Raw genomic sequence first — 6000 nt, 5'->3', positions numbered from 1 at the left:
ACATCCTTTTATTTTTTATCTTTGTATTAGTTTGAGGTGAGTTTCTTACAGAAAGCATATACTTGGATCTACTTTTAATTTATTCTGGCAGTCTCGCTTCTCTAAATGGTGTGTTTAAATAATTTATATTTGATGTAATTATGTGTATGATTGGGTTTAGGTCTACTATTTCATTATTTGTTTTCTGTTTGTTTCCTCTGTTTTCACTCCTTTTTTCCATTTCCTGACTTCCTTTGGATAAGGGACCCTACATTTTTTCAAGTACTTTTAATGTATCTCTTGAACTTTTTTAAAATTAATTTTGTTATCAATCTACAATTACATGAAGAAACATTATGTTTACTAGACTCCGCCCTTCACCAAGTCCCCCCCACAAACTCCATTACAGTCACTGTCCATCAGCCTAGTAAGATGCTGTAGAGTCACTAATTGTCTTCTCTGTGTTGCACAGCCCTCCCCATGCCACCCCCATGTTATACATGTTAATCGTAATGCCCCCTTTCTTTTCCCCGCCCTTATCCCTCCATTCCCACCCATCCTCCCCAGTCCCTTTCCCTTTGCTAACTGTTAGTCCATTCTTGGGTTCTGTGATTCTGCTGCTGTTTTGTTCCTTCAGTTTTCCTTTGCTCTTATACTCCACATATGAGTGAGATCATTTGGTACTTGTCTTTCTCCACCTGGCTTATTTCACTGAGCATAATACCCTCTAGCTCCATCCATGTTGTTGCAAATGGCAGGATTTGTTTTCTTCTTACGGCTGAATAATATTCCATTGTGTATATGTACTGCATCTTCTTTATCCATTCATCTACTGATGGACACTTAGGTTGCTTTCATTTCTTGGCATTTTTAAATAGTACTGTGATAAACATAGGGGTGCATCTGCCTTTTTTCAAACTGGGCTGCTGCATTCTTAGGGTAAATTCCTAGAAGTGGAATTCCTGGGTCAATAGGTATTTCTATTTTGAGTTTTTTGAGGAACCTCCATACTGCTTTCCACAATGGTTGAACTAATTTACATTCCCACCAGCAGTGTAGGAGGGTTCCCCTTTCTCCACAACCTCACCAGCATTTGTTGTTGTTGTCTTTTGGATGGTGGCAATCCTTACTGGTGTGAGGTGATATCTCATTGTGGTTTTAATTTGCATTTATCTAATGACTAGCGATGAGGAGCATCTTTTCATGTGTCTCTTGGCCATCTGAATTTCTTCTTTGGAGAACTGTCTGTTCAGCTCCTTTGCCCATTTTTTAATTGGATTATTTGCTTTTTATTGGTTGAGGTGTGTGAGCTCTTTATATATTTTGGATGTCAACCCTTTAGTGGATCTGTCTTTTATGAATATATTCTCCCATACTGTAGGGTACCTTTTTGTTCTATTGATGGTGTCCTTTGCTGTACAGAAGCTTTTCAGCTTGATATAGTCCCACTTGTTCATTTTTGCTTTTGTTTCCCTTGCCTGGGGAGATATGTTCATGAAGAAGTTGCTCATGTTTATGTCTAAGAGATTTTTGCCTATTTTTTTTCTAAGAGTTTTATGGTTTCATGACTTACATTAAGGTCTTTGATCCATTTCGAATTTACTTTCGTGTAAGGGGTTAGACAGTGATCCAGTTTCATTCTCTTACATGTAGCTGTCCAGTTTTGCCAGCACCATCTGTTGAAGAGACTGTCATTTCCCCATTGTATGTCCATGGCTCCTTTATCATATTTTAATTGACCATATATGTTTGGGTTAATGTCTGGAGTCTCTATTCAGTTCCACTGGTCTGTGGCTCTGTTCTTGTGCCAGTACAAAACTGTCTTGATTACTGTGGCTTTGTAGTAGAGCTTGAAGTTGGGGAGTGAGATCCCCCCCACTTTATTCTTCTCAGGATTGCTTTGGCTATTCGGGGTCTTTGGTGTTTCCATATGAATTTTTAAACTATTTGTTCCAGTTCATTGAAGAATGCTGTTGGTAATTTGATAGGGATTGCATCGAATCTGTATATTGCTTTGGGCAGGATGGCCATTTTGATAATATTAATTCTTCCTAGCCACGAGCATGAGATGAGTTTCCATTTGTTAGTGTCCTCTTTAATTTCTCTTAAGAGTGTCTTATAGTTTTCAGGGTATAGGTCTTTCACTTCTTTGGTTAGATTTATTCCTAAGTATTTTATCTTTTTGATGCAATTGTGAATGGAATTGTTTTCTTGATTTCTCTTTCTATTAGTTCATTGTTAGTGTATAGGAAAGCCACAGATTTCTGTGTGTTAATTTTGTATCCCGCAACTTTGCTGAATTCCGATATTAGTTCTAGTAGTTTTGGAGTGGAGTCTTTAGGGTTTTTTATGTACAATATCATGTCATCTGCAAATAGTGACAGTTTAACTTCTTCTTTACCAATCTGGATTCCTTGTATTTCTTTGTTTTGTCTAATTGCTGTGGCTAGGATCCCCAGTACTATGTTGAATAACAGTGGGGAGAGTGGGCATCCCTGTCTTGTTCCTAATCTCAGAGGAAAAGCTTTCAGCTTCTCATTGTTAAGTATGATGTTGGCTGTGGGTTTATCATATATGGCCTTTATTATGTTGAAGAACTTGCCCTCTATACCCATTTTGTTGAGTTTTTATCATGAATGGATGTTGAATTTTGTCAAATGCTATTTCAGCATCTGTGGAGATGGTCATGTGGTTTTTGTCCTTCTTTTTGTTTATGTGGTGGATGATGTTAATGGATTTTCAAATGTTGTACCATCCTTGCATCCTTGGGATGAATCCCACTTGGTCATGGTGTATGATCCTTTTGCTGTGTTTTTTAATTTGCTTTGCTAATATTTTGTTGAGTATTTTTGCATGTATGTTCATCAGGGATATTGGTCTGTAGTTTTCTTTTTTGGTAGGGTCTTTGCCTGGATTTGGTATTAGGGTGATGTTGGCTTCATAAAATGAGTTTGGGAGTATGCCCTCCTCTTCTATTTTTTGGAAAACTTTAAGGAGAATGGGTATTATGTCTTCTCTGTATGTCTGATAAAGTTCCGAGGTAAATCCATCTGGCCCGGGGGTTTTCTTCTTGGGTAGTTTTTTGATTACCGCTTCAATTCGTTTCTTGGTAATTGGTTTGTTTAGATTTTGTGTTTCTTCCTTGGTCTGTCTTGGAAGGTTGTATTTTTCTAGGAAGTTGTCCATTTCTAGTAGGTTTTCCAGCTTGTTAGCATATAGGTTTTCATAGTATTCTCTAATAATTCTTGTATTTCTGTGGGGTTCGTCGTGATGTTTCCTTTCTTGTTTCTGATTCTGATGATGTGTGTTGATTCTGTTTTTCTCTTAATAAGTCTGCCTAGAGGCTTATCTATTTTGTTTATTCTCTTGAAGAACCAGCTCTTGGTTTCATTGATTTTTTCTATTGTTTTATTCTTCTCAATTTTATTTATTTCTTCTCTGATCTTTATTATGTCCCTCCTTCTGCTGACTTCAGACCTCATTTGTTCTTCTTTATCCAATTTTGATAATTGTGATGTTAGACTATTCATTTGGGTTTGTTCTTCCTTCTTTAAATATTCTTGGATTGCTATGTACTTTCCTCTTAAGACTGCTTTCGCTGTGTCCCACAGAAGTTGGGGCTTTGTGTTGTTGTTGTCATTTGTTTCCATATATTGCTTGATCTCTATTTTAATTTGGTCATTGATCCGTTGATTATTTAGGAGCATGTTGTTATGCCTCCATGTGTTTGTGGGCCTTTTTGCTTTCTTTGTACAATTTAGTTCTAGTTTTATACCTTTGTGGTCTGAAAAGTTGGTTGGTAAAATTTCAATCTTTTTGAATTTTCTGAGGCTCTTTTTGTGGCCTAGTATGTGGTCTATTCTGGAGAATGTTCCATGTGCACTTGAGGAGAATGTTTATCCTGTTGCTTTTGGGTGTAGAGTTCTATAGATGTCTATAAGGTCCATCTGTTCTAGTGTGTTGTTCAGTGCCTCTGTGTTCTTACTTATTTTCTGTCTGGTGGATCTGTCCTCTGGAGTGTGTTGAAGTATCCTAAAATGAATGCATTGCATTCTATTTCCTCCTTTAGTTCTGTTAGTATTTGTTTCACATATTCTGGTGCTGCTGTGTTGGGTGCATATATATTTATAATGGTTATATCCTCTTGTTGGACAGAGCCCTTTATCATTATGTAATGTCCTTCTTTGTCTCTTGTTACTTTCTTTGTTTTGAAGTCTATTTTGTCTGATACTAGTACTGCAACACCTGTTTTTTTCTCCCTATTGTTTGCATGAAATATCTTTTTCCATCCCTTGACTTTTAGTCTGTGCATGTCTTGGGTTTCAGGTGAGTCTCTTGTAAGCAGCATATCGATGGGTCTTGTTTTTTTATCTATTCAGTGACTCTATATCTTTTGATTGGTGCATTCAGTCCATTTACATTTAGGGTGATTATCGATAGGTATGTACTTATTGCTATTTCAGGCTTTAGATTCATATTTACCAAAGGTTCAAGGTTAATTTCCTTCTATCTAAGAGTCTAACTGAACTCACTTAGTATGCTGTTACAAACACAATCTAAAGGTTCTTTTCTTTTTCTCCTTCTTTTTCTTCCTCCTCCATTCTTTATATATTAGGTATCATATTCTGTACTTTTTGTCTATCCCTTGATTGACTTTGGGGATAGTTAATTTAATTTTGCATTTGCTTAGTAATTAGCTGTTCTACTTTCTTTACTGTGGTTTTATTACCTCTGGTGACAGCTATTCAACCTTAGGAACACTTCAATATATAGCAGTCCCTCCAAAATAGACTGTAGAGATGGTTTGTGGGAAGTAAATTCTCTCAGCTTTTGCTTATCTGGAAATTGTTTAATTCCTCCTTCAAATTTAAATGATAATCTTGCTGGATAAAGTAATCTTGGTTCCAGGCCCTTCTGCTTCATGGCATTAAGTACATCATGCCACTCCCTTCTGGCCTGTAAGGTTTCTGATGAGAAGTCTGAAGTTAGCCTGATGGGCTTTCCTTTGTATATGATCTTATTTCTGTCTCTGGCTGCTTTTAATAGTCTTTCCTTGTCCTTGATCTTTTCCGTTTTAATTAGTATGTGTCTTGGTGTTGTCTTCCTTGGGTCCCTTGTGTTGGGTGATCTGTGGATCTCCATGGCCTGAGACACTATCTCTTTTCCCAGATTGGGGAAGTTTTCAGCAACTACCTCCTCAAAGACACTTTCTATCCCTTTCTCTCTCTTCTTCTTCTTCTGGTACCCCTATAATGCGAATATTGTTCCATTTGGATTGGTCACACAGTTCTCTCAATATTCTTTCATTCTTAGAGATCCTTTTTTCTCTCTGAGCATCAGCTTCTTTGTATTCCTCTTCTCTAGTTTCAATTTCATTTGTCATCTCCTCCACTGTATCCAACCTGCTTTTAATACCCTCCATTGTGCTCTTCAACGATTGAATCTCTGACCTGAATTCATTCCTGAGTTCTTGGATGTCTTTCCATACCTCCATTAGCATGTTGATGATTTTTATTTTGAACTCCCTTTCAGGAAGAGTCACGAGGTCCATATTATTTAAATCTTTCTCAGGAGTTGTATTAATAATTTTTCTCTGGACAAGTTCCTTTGGCGTTTCATGTTTGTATATGGCGCCCTCTAGTGTCCAGAAGCTCTATTCTGGAGCTGCTGAGCCCCTGAAGCAATGTCAGGGGTTGCAGGGGAGCCGTACTGGGGGTAGGAAAGAGCTGTTTCCTGCCTCCTGGCTCCTGTGCCTGTCTCCACTGCCTGAGCCAGTGGGCCAGGCACACAGGTATAAGCTTTTGTCCCTGAGCAACTGGATATGGATCCCTGCTTTCCACAAGTGGCTGGAATCCCAGTCTCCCCAGGAACTCTGCCTTTATTAACTTTCCAACCCAGTAGTCATGCCAGTCTCATGAAAGCACCATGAAATGTAGGTTTGTGCTCCCAGAGCAGATCCCTGGAGCTAGGTATTCAGCAGTCCCAGGCCTTCCACTCCCTCCCTGCTCCGTTTCTCTTCCT

The sequence above is a fragment of the Manis pentadactyla genome, chromosome 4 (genome assembly GCF_030020395.1).
Source record: "Manis pentadactyla isolate mManPen7 chromosome 4, mManPen7.hap1, whole genome shotgun sequence".
In the NCBI taxonomy this organism is placed as follows: domain Eukaryota; kingdom Metazoa; phylum Chordata; class Mammalia; order Pholidota; family Manidae; genus Manis; species Manis pentadactyla.
Note: the sequence above shows the minus strand (reverse complement) of the source record.